Source organism: Elgaria multicarinata, chromosome 7, assembly GCF_023053635.1.
Source record: "Elgaria multicarinata webbii isolate HBS135686 ecotype San Diego chromosome 7, rElgMul1.1.pri, whole genome shotgun sequence".
Taxonomy (NCBI): domain Eukaryota; kingdom Metazoa; phylum Chordata; class Lepidosauria; order Squamata; family Anguidae; genus Elgaria; species Elgaria multicarinata.
The window spans coordinates 58,580,933-58,595,516 of NC_086177.1; the positions used below are offsets into that span (position 1 = coordinate 58,580,933).

Below are 14,584 nucleotides of genomic sequence, written 5' to 3' on the forward strand. Positions count from 1 at the left end.
CCTTGTAGGCCCCTTCAAACTCTATTATTCTATGATTCTATGAAGTGGTGGCCAACCCTCAGAGTTGTGATTAGAGTCAAGACCACCAGCTAAGCTCCCTGGTTCTGATGTTTCCTTAACTTTAGGGAAGCTCAGAAATTTATTTCGTTTATTCAGAAAGGCACACTGTCTTTCTGTGTCTCCCTCGCTCTCTCTTTATACATATATACACGTATGTAGGTTTGAGGCCTTTCAACCTTAGAAAGGAATACGGTTTAGACTTTGTATTATTAAAGCGGAGAGGGAAAACACCTCCAGAGGAATTAATGAGATTTTGGAAATCAGAATAAGATCCCGGGGTTGGGGGAGCACGTTAATGTTAATCAATGATTATATTAAATGGAACTAAGTTAAAATATATGTTTATTAATTTGTTTAGTGTGTATTATTATGTATTATGTATTAGGGGGTAGTGTTTTATACTGTATTGTTTGGAAGTTTAGAAAAATAAAAATTATATATATATATATATATATATATATATATATATATATATATATAAAGAAAGGAATACGGGAGTTGCTGCCTGAAGGAAAGGAATAGAGGAGGAAGGTCACACCATGAAAAAGAGAAGTGGGCAGAATATAAGCCTGAACAAGCCAATTTTGTTCCTAGTATAGTTTAAAATGCTGTCTTACATCTTTAACTCCAACATTAAACTGGAACTATGAACCAAACATTACAAAGCAGTCACTGGCGAATTTTTGGGCATCCCTGGAGCCTGCCTCTGCTGTGGCTCCAAATGGACGTTTATCGATTCCAATGGAGATGGGTCCCAACTGAAATCAGGTCCGCACACGCTTACACTAAAATAAATAATCCAATCACGCATAGCTTTTATCTGCGAGATTTGAAGAATATGTAGTTGGCCTGAGCAATACAATGGAAGAAGAGATGGGAAAGAGGGCTACAATAATAAAAATGTTCCAGAGAGCTGCCCTTTAGCAAGCACAAATACTATTCGGAGTTGTGGGTTGTGGGGTGTGGGGTAGTTGGCAGAGACCTGGAGTTGGAGAGTGAGAAGAGAGAGATTACTTGCTGGCATGTGGTTGGAAGCAGAATTACTAGCAACACGCAAGTACTGCTTTCCATTTTCTTTTCTTATGAGCCCTTCAGTCTGCCCTGCCCTTAACCTTGCTTTCCATCATATTTAAGTCTTCTACCTTTTTTTCGGGGGGGGGGAGGGGGAGAAAGAAATACCTCAAGTACTAATCAGTAGAAAATAAACTTTGGAAAACAATATTGGAGAATGTCTGGCTTTTTCTTCTTCCATTTCCATTTACAATTGCCAAACTGTCCTCTCTGCTTTTTATGTAAAACTGCAGATGTCTTCTTATTAATCAGGATCCTAATATGTTCCAGATGAATAAACAACTTTGGAGCTATAGCACGTTTTACTCTTTTTTAACCCAGGATTTATTAGAGGAACTAGTTCCAAAATCTCTTAACTTAAAAAATATGGTTTATTGTTCCTTGCTTCTACAGCAGGGGCCTAATAAATGCACTGAAACTAAGTCTTTGTCCACTTGCAACACAGAATTCAAGAAGATTTCCAGTCCTGCAGCATAATTCTATCCAAGTTCTTTGAAATCTCAAATAGTTTGCTCAGACTAGATTTTCTGCCTGTTGAAAACATGAAAGGCAATTAGTTTGGGTACAATATATTAGTGGAAGTACTACAGTAACCTTGCCCCATGATTTTTTGCAGCACGCATACACACTTAATATTCATCAGTGTCATCTAAAGTACTGAGTAAAATTCAAAACTATTATTTTAAAGAGCAGTTTGGTACACACAGCACAGTATTTTTTCATAGCTTTGCTGCACACAAAAATAGGATAATTTAGGAGAATCTACATTTTAGCATCATTTTAATTAATGCATAACTGTGCTTTTATGGTGATAATATTTTTCAGGAAGTTTAGCTTGCAATCAAGCCACAATTTAAACATTAAATTATCCACAGTAATCACTCTTTCATAGCTTAACTTACAGTCTTTGAGAAATGAAGAAAAAATGGTTCACTCCATGTAATAAAAAACAACAACCATGGGACAAAGAGGAAATAATCATATGGTCTAAAAGTACACATTATGATGATGCACGGCTAAAAGCTTATTTATTTCATGACACTTTCCATCTTCTTAGAGCCCCCAAATTACAAATGCATTTACTAATGCTGGACTCCCAGGGCTGGTTCTAAATAAAGGAGTTTTATATGTACAGAAATATGGGTGAGGAGAGTAGTCTAAAGGTTGTAGTAATAACATATCAAAGTCATTTTGAATTCAAGAATGAAAAAAGCAGACTTTAGGGTGCTAAGGAAATAACATAGCTAAATGGTATCACATAACCGATTTTTATCCACTCCATATTTATAAATAAAATACAAAATAATGGGCGATATCCACAAGCGCTAACGCAAATTACGTTGCTAAAATGTAAGCAACCTTTAGTGCAATGCCAATAGTGGAGGTTCCTTATACTAGCTCAACATAATTTATCTTAGCACTCACGTCAGCAGGATACTGCCCAGCACTTTATTCATCCTTTACGATGCCAATTTGGTAAACAATTGCCTGTGAAAGTGATAGGGTTTAAGTACTGGGGTTTTTGGCAGTATTTTATTTGAAGTACATGTAAGCTGCAAAATATCCAGAAACAGACAAGAGCTCATCAGGGGAAACCACTTGCAATGTAGTTTGGAGGTTCATTGATTATCACAAAGACTAGGAAGCTCCTGAAATGCAAAAACCATATTCCAAAAGGTGCAGGGAATACTTCAATTAAACACAACTTATTTTGACCAATTGTCTTTCTTTGGGGCAATATTTCAGAACTCTTGCTTCCTGCGAAATGAATTACTAACATCATCCTAATCACTACAAAGGTTTCTCCAGGAACTTGAGTATTGTTAGTAGCTTATTTTCGAGCAAAAACAACAACAACAACTGAGGAAGACATTAGCCCTATTCAGGCATTCCACTGAAATGCGTAGGAGCACAATGCGTGCTGAGGGCTAGCTGCGTGCACAGCTCCCAGTTGTGGGGAGGCTTCTAAACACATTCCGCTGAACCCTCTTAGAATCTCCCTTCGGACCCCTCTGCTGAATGAGTGGAGGACGTGAGTGGAGTGGACAGAGGTGGCATGAAGACCCCAGCCCACAATGTTCTTTGCACCCTCACATATTCAGGCTGAACTCCTGAACACAGCTTTTCTGATGAAATGCACTGGAACCTGGCTTGTCTTTAAATGGACTGTTTCCTGCACCTGTCCGAAGATCTCTTTTGTGCCTTGGATTCGCTAAATAATATTGAAGAGCTGAAACACAGAGCTGAAACTCAGAGGACCAACTATTACTTACACGTTGCACAGACGTAATAGTACACAGTTTGAGAAAAGAACTGCCTCATGGGAGATCAATGAGGTCAGAGTCATTTCCCATGGAAAGTCAGGAAGAGAAAGGGTTGTTCATTTCCTGTCCCTCCTATTCTTCTTCTGGAAGAGAGCTACAATCACCTCATTCAAACACAGAATATGCCATGGGTTTGTGCACTCCATCTTCCCCACCATATGCTTCAGTTCCCTCCCTCATTTCCTTGTTTATGGCTACCTCAGTTTGCTGTGACATACAAATTAGGTAAATTATGGTTAACGCAAACCACAGTGAGCCATTAAAACCACAACTGGAAAAGCATGGTTTCCAATTCTTTTTCGGATTGGAATAATGGCTTGTCTGATTCAGATGTCACAACATACTAAGGTGTACCAGAACATCATAGAACTGGAGCACATGTAGGCTAGAAGAAGGTATATATGAGGGAGTTAGCGTGTTAAACATATCTCTGGAAGCTAAACCATGGTGTGACCAGAACATGTGAGCTGTGCCAATGTGTAACCTGGGGCTATCCTCTTTCTTGTGGTTAGTCATTCTTGCATCTCTCTAATTAGGGGCAAGTCCATAGCTGTAAATAAAGCTTCAACATTAAAAGTTTAAAGCAATTGCACAATCTTCTTCTATTCTTGATAGGAAAGCAGATTATAACAATAAGATGTATATAACATTGAGATGGAACTTGGGGTTGGAATGTGAGCCCAGTGGTAAATGCTTACAGAGAGATTTCACAGCTGGGATTCAGGAGGAGTCTCATTCCATGAACTTTTAACTACTGAATTCCCAGAGTGGTGACAAAATGGTGCTAACAGTGGAAATGTGAAATCAGATCCTCCTCAGCTGGTGGCTTTCAGCTACCTATTCAGAGCTTCCCAACTTCTGCTTTGTTTTCACACTATAACTAAAACTATACATTTATCAGTTTTTCAAAGTACACCTTTTTGTCTGGAATACATGAAATCCACAGAAATCCATTCTTACAGATATACCATGCCAAGAGAAATGCATTTTAAAAAAAAATGAAAGGGGAGGGCTTTAGGATACTGAATTCCAATGCCAGCAGTTCCAAACTCAGTCGTAGAAGTAGAGAGTACACAATGACCTGGTAAAATTGATTTAAGACTCATGTCTCCTCTGGCGTCTCTGTATTCATGTGGAACAGGGATGGACGAACCTCAGCGAGCTTCATCCACTGGGTGGTATAGAAATGTCATAAAAATAAATAAATAAATTGTGAGATCTGCTTTGCTTTTTACTAGAACCTCAATGTCCATCATTTGCAAAATAAAAAATAAAAGAGTCATACACCAAGATGACTGGCATACAGAAGTGCAAATCTGTACCTGAATTACTACAGAGCGGGTATTCTAAAATGGCGCAAAGACAAAGGCAACCAGTCAATCCCCACGTATTTTACAGGTGAGGAACACTGAGGCCGAAAGATAAGCAATTATCACTAGGCCAGCTATACAATTTTAAGCAACATTTAGTAGTGTCAACAAAAATTAACACAATTTTCACTGCTGGGGTACACTGAGGCTCAGATATATAAAACTTTTCCATGGATCAGGCAAGCATCCTTTTTGTTGTCACTATTCTGAAAACAACAGAAACCCTTGCTAAATTCTAGCTGGAAATCAGTAGATTCTGGTCTAATTTCTGCCTAACCCTGATGTAGCCGTAGGTCTAAGCATAAAACACCAAATCTGGTGTGCTTGCATTGGCTGCTGTATGTTTCCAAGCCCAATTCAAAATTCTGGTTTTCATCTATAAAGCCTTACATGGCTCAGGACCCCAATATCTGATGGAATGCCTCTCCTATCCTGAATCTACCCGGACATGATGGCCAACATCTGAGGCCTTCCTATGAGTGCCACCTCCAAGGGAGGCTCAGAATGTGGCAACACAGTAGAGGGTCTTTTTGGTGGTGGTCCCCAATTATGAAATGATCTCCCCATTGAGGCCCGCCTGGCACCAACATTGTCATCTTTTCAGCACCAGGTTAAGACTGTCCTCCACTCCCAGGCATTTAATGGCGTATGATGTGGGATTTATGCCAGATATTTGAATAGGTGTAGTATTTTATTGATATTTTTAGCTATTTAAATTGTTTTAGTTTTTGTACATTTAAATTTTTACGCTGGATTTTATTTTGTGAATTGCTGTGAACCGCCCAGAGAGCTTTGGCTACTGGGTGTTATAGAAATGAAATGAAAATAAAATACTACTACTACTACTACTAATAATAATAATAATAAATACCCAATGCAGGGGGACCTCATTCCTTCATTCAGTATTAATAATCACACAACATTTGTATTATTTCTTACTTTTTTCCCTTTCCTTATGATTACATGTATGCTTTTCCTTCTTCCTTCCTTATCCACACCCTTTCCCAAAGGATACATAATGGAAAAGTGACATGCATATGGGAAACCATCTAACACAATGAAAATCCCGTGTAAATATTATGCTAATTTATTATAAATTACACCTGCAGAGCAAATTTATTACTTTTCTGAAAGGCTGTAAAATATAGATTTGTGCTGTATACATTTTAATGCACTTCAAAACATATATTAAATTGCTTATTTCTGTTAGACAGACCATTCAAACTTTTAAGTGCAAAGTAAATATCAAGTGCTATGTTTGTAATAATACACAGCCATCACGTAAGCTTTTTGTGCTTTCCACCTCCAGTGGAGTCCAGGAACACATAATTGCTGCTTTCCCCTTAGTTATCTAATCATTACACTGAATGCAAACCTGTTTGCTATTACTTCACAATTCATAATTATTATTGTAAGTGGTGCTTTTGGTATTCCAGAAACTGTTGTGGATCTTAGTAGTTAATGGACTGTGGCTCTTTAAATTTCATGTTTTCTGTGCACACCACAAAAAGCAAAATGAATTTTATTTTTTGCTTAGCTTCATCTAAAATGACATTCATATGTAGCATAAAAATATTATATACCAACATCCTCTATCACTCTCCGCTTCTCTCCCACTTTCCAGAATATAATTTCTCAAAATTGTGTATGGTTATTACCATTTTAAATTCTCCTGCCTTATTGTACCTATAAACAAGAAACCAATGCTTTCTATTTCTTCATGTTCTCCATTAATTTCCTCTCTCAAATGAATCAATTACCAAAGAATTACAAGCTCTTTTTCCTTGCCAAGAAAAAAAAAACTGAAAAGTTTAAACTGCCTCAAACAGGACAAAACAATGAAGACCCATGAAAATCTGCACTGCCTTTTCTTCATAAATGTAATTCAACTTAACAGAAATCTTCTAATGTACATCATCATATAATAAGCATTTTGCAAAACTAAACGTTGCTATGGAAAATCACTTTTTTAAAAATGAAAATGCTACGATTTGTCAATGAGCTGTCAGTGGCATTGTATGCATTCATTTACCTTTGTTTTTAATTAGCAAACAGAACAGGAAAAGGGATGGAAAAGTATGACTGCTCTTTTGTTAATGTGAAAAGGGTACCTCTATACCAGCCTTCCTCAACACTGCTGGTTGTGGATTATGGAAGTTGGAGAGCATCTGATTGGTTGTGGATTATGGAGGTTGGAGAGCATCAGAGCATGGTTGTGGATTATGGAGGATGGAGAGCATCTGGAGAGCATCAGGTTGTGAAAAGTTGCTCTAAGCAAACTCTTTGAGGCAGCATCTAGCATCAGGGCCATGTACTGAATCACCACTCATCTCTGGTCCATAAACAGAAGGCCTGATTCAAGTATTCATGTCATGTAATGTAACTTCTCTCCTGCAACATGAAACTTCCCTTCCCCTCCTCCCCTGTTCAGCCCCTCAGGGGCACATTGGGAGTAGGGGCGGCACAGGGACATGCAGAGGTGAAGGACAGACTCCACTATTCCATTGGTAGACAGAACTCCATTGGATTCCTCCCTCTGTCTGTTGTGTGGATGCCAGTGAAAAATATGCGGGAGCTGCATACTGCTACAAGAAGTCTAAATCCTATTTCCGGATTGGCCTGTCAAACCATGTTCAGGGAGTCGTGGTGCTGCTGCGAGTACTTCCCATGTGATCTGGCATATGGTAAAGGAATCTGAACCTTCTCACAAGTCTGTGGAGTTCTTCATCACATGGATCCCAAGCAGCAACTGTCTCACAAACCGAACCTTTCAACTGGGCCTATGTGTTTCCCCTGCCACTATTTATGCATGGGGAGGCAGACACAGAAACAAATCCACTCAGACATTCACATCGCCATTCCCGTTCTCATCCTCCATATTTGCCCTGTCTTCCACATCTGTCTTGTGCAACGCAAACATTAATTCTAGCCCTTTATTAGCAGCAAATGAACAGCTTCCAGTCCTGCTTCTGGTAGTATTCTGCTTCTGATGCCAGCCAGATCATAATTACTTTCAGCCTTCTTTGGGCTAGGGAAATAACTATTGCTCCCTTGTCTTGCTATGAGGAAGAATACAATAGTAAGTGGCAAGAATCTTAAAGGAGCCAATTAAAAGGGGCAAGATTATTATACTCTTCACATATGCAAAATCCTAAATAATTCCACCACACCCAGATCAGGCTGGGGCTCTTCTTTACAGATTATTTATGAATTTATTTGAAGGATTTCTAGCGTGTTCTTCAACCAAAGAACACTCCTAGAACAGCTTACAAAGATCAGTCACAAGTCAGTCCCTGCCCTCAGGCTTACAATATAAAGGACATGAAACAAAGGTAAAAGGAATTAGGAGAAGGAAAAACGCAAACCAGGTAATAAAATTCTTATAATGACCAACAGGACTGCATACAGCTCAAAGAGTGGCGCAGCCAAACCCTGCTTGTTTCCCAGAAGAGTCGATGGAGTGGTGGTGCTTCCCTGCTTTCAGTCTACTGCAGCCTGATGGAATGGTTGCTACCATGTGACAGTTGATCGAAGGAAGAGCTTATGGTGGGGCTGCTTCCCCTTAGCTGAAGTTTGATGGAATGGTTGCTGCCAGGTGACAGTTGGAGAAGGGAGGACCCTGACAAAGGTGGCTTCTCAACAGAGCCAATGGAGTGGAAATGCTTCCCTTCACCTCCTCTCCTGCAGCCTGATGGAATGGCTGCTACTGGATGACAGCTGATGGGTGGAAAAGCCTGATGGAAGCGGCTTCTCAGTAGAGCCAATGGTCAATGCCACCCAGCACAACAATTTAAAGAGATCTTTTGTAAAACCAACATTGACAAATTACTATCGCCAAAAGCAATAGCTATTGGGGCGTGTTTGTGGGTGGGTCGGTGGGTGGGTGTGGAGGGAGGGAGAGGATCACCAGTTTACATTGGGCCCTGAGCCTCAGGATTTGTTAATCCATTCTGGGGATGTTGAAGGTAATTTCCTCATCCCACATGACACCCAGGTGAAGCTGAAAGGCAGAAAGCTGAAGTAGTGGCAGAAGTACTCCCCCCTCCCGGCCCTCTTTCTACTAGCAAATGCAAAAAGACTTACAATTAGGGCTAGGATTTAAGAGATGGGGAAGTGTTTCCTCCACCATGCCAGATTCATCAGACTGTAAATATATTCTGGACTATCACATATTGAAAAATAGATGGTATCAGCAAAATATCTGACACTGAGGAAATGTAGATCCATGCACACAGGGATGTCCTCATTCATCTTAGTGCTGACTGGGAATTATTTATTTATTTATTTGTTACGTTTTTATACCGCCCCATAGCCGAAGTTCTCTGGGCGGTTCACAAAAATTAAAACCATGAAGAGCATAAAAACAACCAACAATTTAAAAACATGAATACAAAATACAATATAAAAAGCATAACTAGGATTAAAACCACACAGCAAAAATTGATATAGGTTAAAATATGGAATTAAAACAGCAAAGTTTAAATTTAAGTTAAAATTAAGTGTTAAAATACTGAGAGAATAAAAAGCTCTTCAGCTGGCAATGAAAGGAGTACACTGCGGGCGCCAAGCGAACCTCTCTGGGAGCTCATTCCACAGCCGGGGTGTACAGCAGAGAAAGCCCTCCTCACATGCCCATCTTAATTGTACAAACAGAACTGTTCCCAATGCTGAAATGAATAAGGACACTTCTCCTTCCTTAGGAGCTGCTAGTTCTGTATCAGAATCCCATGGATCTTTAGATTGAGCTACATGTATGAAGGATATTCAAAAGCTTGCTTAGCCATTACTAGCATAATCCTGGAAGTAAATTCTTGCACATAATAGATGTGAGGAGCTTTCCATGAAACCATGCTGTCACCCTCCAAAAAATAAAACGGTAGCAAATTAAATTAGATCTGCCAAAGTATCTAATAAGACAATGGTATCTTAAACAAAACAAACAAAAAGCAAAGCAGAGAATTTGAATGATACTTCAACATTTTAAGTGAACTTTTGCAAAGGCTTTAAACTTTTATGTTTTCTCCTTGCATTATTTAAAAGGCTGAAGAGGGTGTGTGTTTGTGTGCATGTGTTTTAAAATGCACATTAAAATTACTTTTTAAAAATCTTTGATCTAAGGTGCATCTTGCAATCACAGCAACCACGGAAGCTCTACACTAAATACTGTACCTACCCACTTAAATAAATGTGGCAACCAGTACAAGCAGCTTAAAATTTAGGCTTAGCAAGAGGGAGACAATCTCAGTAAATATTTAAGGCATTTTGTTGATAACCATTTAAGAAACTGTTCATTCAGTATTAATGTACTTATAGAGAAGACTGCATGCACGTAAACACCAGCATTCACCCTGGAAGGCAAGAGGCAGCATTTTCAAACCATCTAATATGCCCACTAAAAATTCAGTGGTTTTACATTTGCAAGGAATTGTTCAAACAGTAAGGCGATGGACTCGTCATAATACCTACAAGGCCCAAGCTGAGCATACATGTGGGGTTACAGAGCTGGACTAGTGAAGACTGCCAGTACTCTGGACTTGGAAAAGAGCCTCTGAGAGTGATCTGCTTGCTGCTGTGCCCTTCTGCTTGACACACACGTGCAAACAGGCAGTGATCCATGAAGACAGAGTGAGTCAAATGAAAGAAAGGTGATGAGTTGACAGCATCTGCTAAAGGATGCCCAGAGAAACGACGATTGAATGGTGGGGATGTTTAAGATCTGGCACTTATCCATAGACTCCAAACTAAGTGTTTGGGGAGGATAGAATCCAGCTCTCTGTACATCTTTCACTCAAATCTGGGAGATTTCCTGCTCCGTGTTTTAACCCTTAATTCACCCTGCAATCCTGATATGTAGAAATATATCTTCTCTCTCATAAAATACAAGTTTTCTATTCTGCCAGCTGTAACCTCAGCCAACAAGCACATAAAGGCACACTCTAACTCTTCTCCCACTCCACATACATAAAAAATAATAATTTAAAAGTATATCAAACAAAACACATTTTGATAATGTATGAAGATAATACCCAGTGGATTCCTAAAAGATACATGAAATTAATCCCTCTTGTGAAGGCCCTGATGCAAGCTTTTTACTCTTGGGATGAATTTAAAATCCCACAAAAGCCCATGATTTATTTTCTTCCTACACAACAGCAGCAAACAGAGATTTTTTTTAAGCAATGTGAAACATCGCTTTAAAATTGCTTACAATGGAAAGAAACAACACAGAGAAGGGAGTAGAAGAATTAGATATTTTGGGGGACTTAATTTCTCCTGATCATCATTTCAATCTGATTGATGAAACTGTCCCTGTCACCATACCTCAAGGTTATATTCTCGGTCCTGGCTATTCTCATACTACGTGCTATCCTTGAGTGACTCATGACAGTCAGCTTTCCCTCTCTACCCCAGAATGTTCTTCCTCCATTCAGTCCCATATTTACTACTGTCAGATATGTCCACTTGGATATTTCATCACAGGTGTCCTACACACTGGTACTTCCCTTTCCACGGCAGCCCTTGTACCTCCTAAAAATCCATTCCGGAAGGTTGGAAGACTATCCGGAACAATGCAAGAGATGGGGAGGCTGCAGACTACGATGGGAATCTGTGGAAATTATTTTTCCCCTTCCATTTGTGGAAGGCTCTGCTGGATCACCACCACAGTCCCAAATGAAATGGGTCCTTCCATCCTCTGTTCCCGAAAAGGTTTTTTTAATTGGTTAGGTATAGTCTATTTCTGTTACTGTTGTATTTTTAATTGTTTTTATGGATCTGTTTTTAATGTTATGTTTTAATTAATGTTTTAAACCTGTACTTTATTATTGTCAGCTGACTTAAGTGCCTTTTTTGGTAGAAATTAAATAAACGAATTCCATTCATGCGAGAACTCCTTCAGTTCACAGAAGGGCTGCACTGGACCCAGCCCATCATATTCACCACCAGACCTCACCTTTTTCATCAAATTTTCCTCTCCTCCTATACTTGCCATATTCATTGACAAATTTACCATCTATCTCCTTGAGCAGACAGGAAGCCTTGGTTTTATCTCCCTCTCTTCCCTTTGCTTCCCATAGTTAACCTGTTCCCAACTCTTATTGCTTCCCCCAGTAAATACCAAACAATATGGCCTTATCTTCTGATCCCCTCAGGTAAAGTTCTGGTCCATTTCCATCATTTGACTGCCACCAAAATCATTCAACTTTCTCATCGTTCAGGCCTTGTAATAGAGCTAGTACAGTAATACTTCTTCTACACTTAAAACAACACAGACACACACTCAATTCTGATGTATTTCTAGTTATCATGTACTATTTGGAAAGAAGCCAATTTTCCTAGGTATCTTGCCCCTCCCTGGCAAAAGAATTCTTTTAATAAACCCAGTCATAGCATTATTTGTTTATTATTATTTACTTACAGTGTTTGTATACCGCTCCACATTTAGACAGATTCAAGAGCAGTGAACAACAAGTGATAAAATGGACAAAAGATAAAAAGAACAAAAGATGATATTAAAATTATTCTTTAAAAAATAGAGTTCCCATAAAACTGAGATGGGTCAACCGAGGAAGGCTTTCTGTAAAAGATCTGTTTTCAAGAAAGCGCCAAAAAACAATGCAGTGTTAGCGCCTGCCAGACCTCCAGAGGCGGGGAGTTCCGTGGGAAGTCCACCACACTATAAAATTTCTCTAATCAGTTTCCTTGCATGTTTGTTATACGCAGAGTTTTAGCAAAAGCTCTTAACACAGCTTTTGCTGCAAGTATGCAATAGGAATTTAAGGATCATTTCTCCCATTTTAAAATGTCATCACTGTTCAGTGTAAAATTGAAATGTCTTCCACATATAAGGGTTGCGAGCACTGCAAGAATCCTAATTACAATACATCCATCCAAACTAATTTTTGATAGGCTATTCGTGTCCATTCATTCATCACTTACACACAAAGATGAAAAATACAGTTCCTTGCCTCTACAGATTGAGAGATGGCAGCAGTTAAGTCAGTAATGTACCACCAGATAATATAAATGGTCCACAGCAAAAATTAAACTAGTGTAAACAAGGCTAGTAAAGACTCAAACGGACATGAAAGGCCCCATTTCACACCAGGTATCTTCTTCAGTTATTTCACGGCACTTAAATTTGAGTACTTTGTCATGATATCTATATTCTTATATTTATGATTAAATGGGAAGATAAGCCTCCCCCAGAAGAGACACCTGAGAAGGTAAAAAAACAAATAAACACACATGTAACTTCTCTCTTTTTAAAAAAAAATAATAGGTCTATTTAACATCTATGTGGAAGAGCTGTGTGATTCAAGCTGTGACCACAGAAACACGTGATCAAGCCCCGTTTATCTCAGTGGGATGTACTCATGGGTAAGCACGTTTATGATCACAGCCTAAGTCCCATTAGTACTAAGGTAGATAACATTATCAGCACACTACACCTGTTGTACATAGACGGGAGAAGAAACCCCTTGGCTTAATTTACTGACCCAAAAACCCAGCTGCAGTTCTTTTGAAATTGAACAGTTTCTTGCAATATTATCCTTTAATTGAGAGGCCGCAACGTGGCAATATTCCAAGAACTTTGGTTAGGCTGTTTATCTTCTTCTACTATCATGTCACAGTATTACTGACCAAAAGAAATAAAATTATATTGTGACTTAAAGTGAAATCAGTTGATGCATGCTCTCTTCCCTTTTCCCTCTCTCCAGTCCCGTAGTCTTTTTTCTTTTTCAAACTGTTGGCAATCATCTAACAAGTCGTGCAACGATCTTTGCAAACAAAGTCTAAATCCTAATGTAGCAGAGATTAGAAAAATTGTGTGGGTCAAATTTTGCTGCATCCTTCCTGTTCCTGACAGCAGCAGAAAAATGCTGATTCAACCTTCACTAGGGACTTGTGGCCCCCTGGGCCTTTCTACACCTAAGGATTATCCCAGGAAAATGGAGGGATCGTCCCTGCCTGCTCCCGCGATCCCCTGTGTGTCATTTGCATGCACAAGGATGATCCTGGGATGATCCCTGGAAAAAAGGCAGTTGTAGAAACGGCCCTAGACTACAAACTGATATGCCTGCATCCACAGTACAACAACCTGCATCCATGGCATCCACAATTCCACGATCTGTATCCATTTATAGCCATTTTTATTTATTTACTATTATTTATGAATCATTAAATTAAAAGATAATTTTTTATAATGTATCAGTTTTTATATGTTTTTAATTAGTTTTATGTATAGTACCCTATTTATTGTATTTTTTTATTTAATGTTGTTCCTCGCCTCAATCCAAAGGGAGAGGCAGATAAAAAATTATTATTATTATTATTATTAATTTCTAAATGATATACAAAAATACAATATAAAACCAGTGTCTTATTACTGAATACAGAAGAAAATATTACCTTCCTGGAAACGATTGTTAGAAAGGTGTTTTCAATAGACGTTGAAAACCCAGAAGGGCTGATGCCTTTGCAGTGGTAGAGAGTTATGGGGAGTAAACAGCAAAACTAAAGGCCCTATTCTGAGTTATCATGGACCAGAACTCCAAAATCCTGGGCACAATGAGGAGGGTTTGGAGGAAAAGATTGAATGTGGCATTCATTGAGGACACATTGGTGTGAGGGGGAGGAAATGTGGGGAGTGGCACTGAACAGAAAGAGGAAAAAATACTCATAATAAAAACCTCATGAAGTCTCACAGAGGCCTCCTCTGCACAGGGGCAGAAGAGATAAGGCAACAGCAGCAACCCT

The 14,584-nt window shown here is 39.0% G+C and overlaps 1 protein-coding gene across 4 annotated transcripts in view; it reads right to left on the minus strand.

Annotated features, from left to right (window-relative positions):
• ZNF521 (zinc finger protein 521) overlaps positions 1-14,584 on the minus strand; it is a 332,567-nt gene that overhangs the window by 239,435 nt on the left and 78,548 nt on the right. The gene's annotated exons all lie outside the window — the stretch shown is intronic.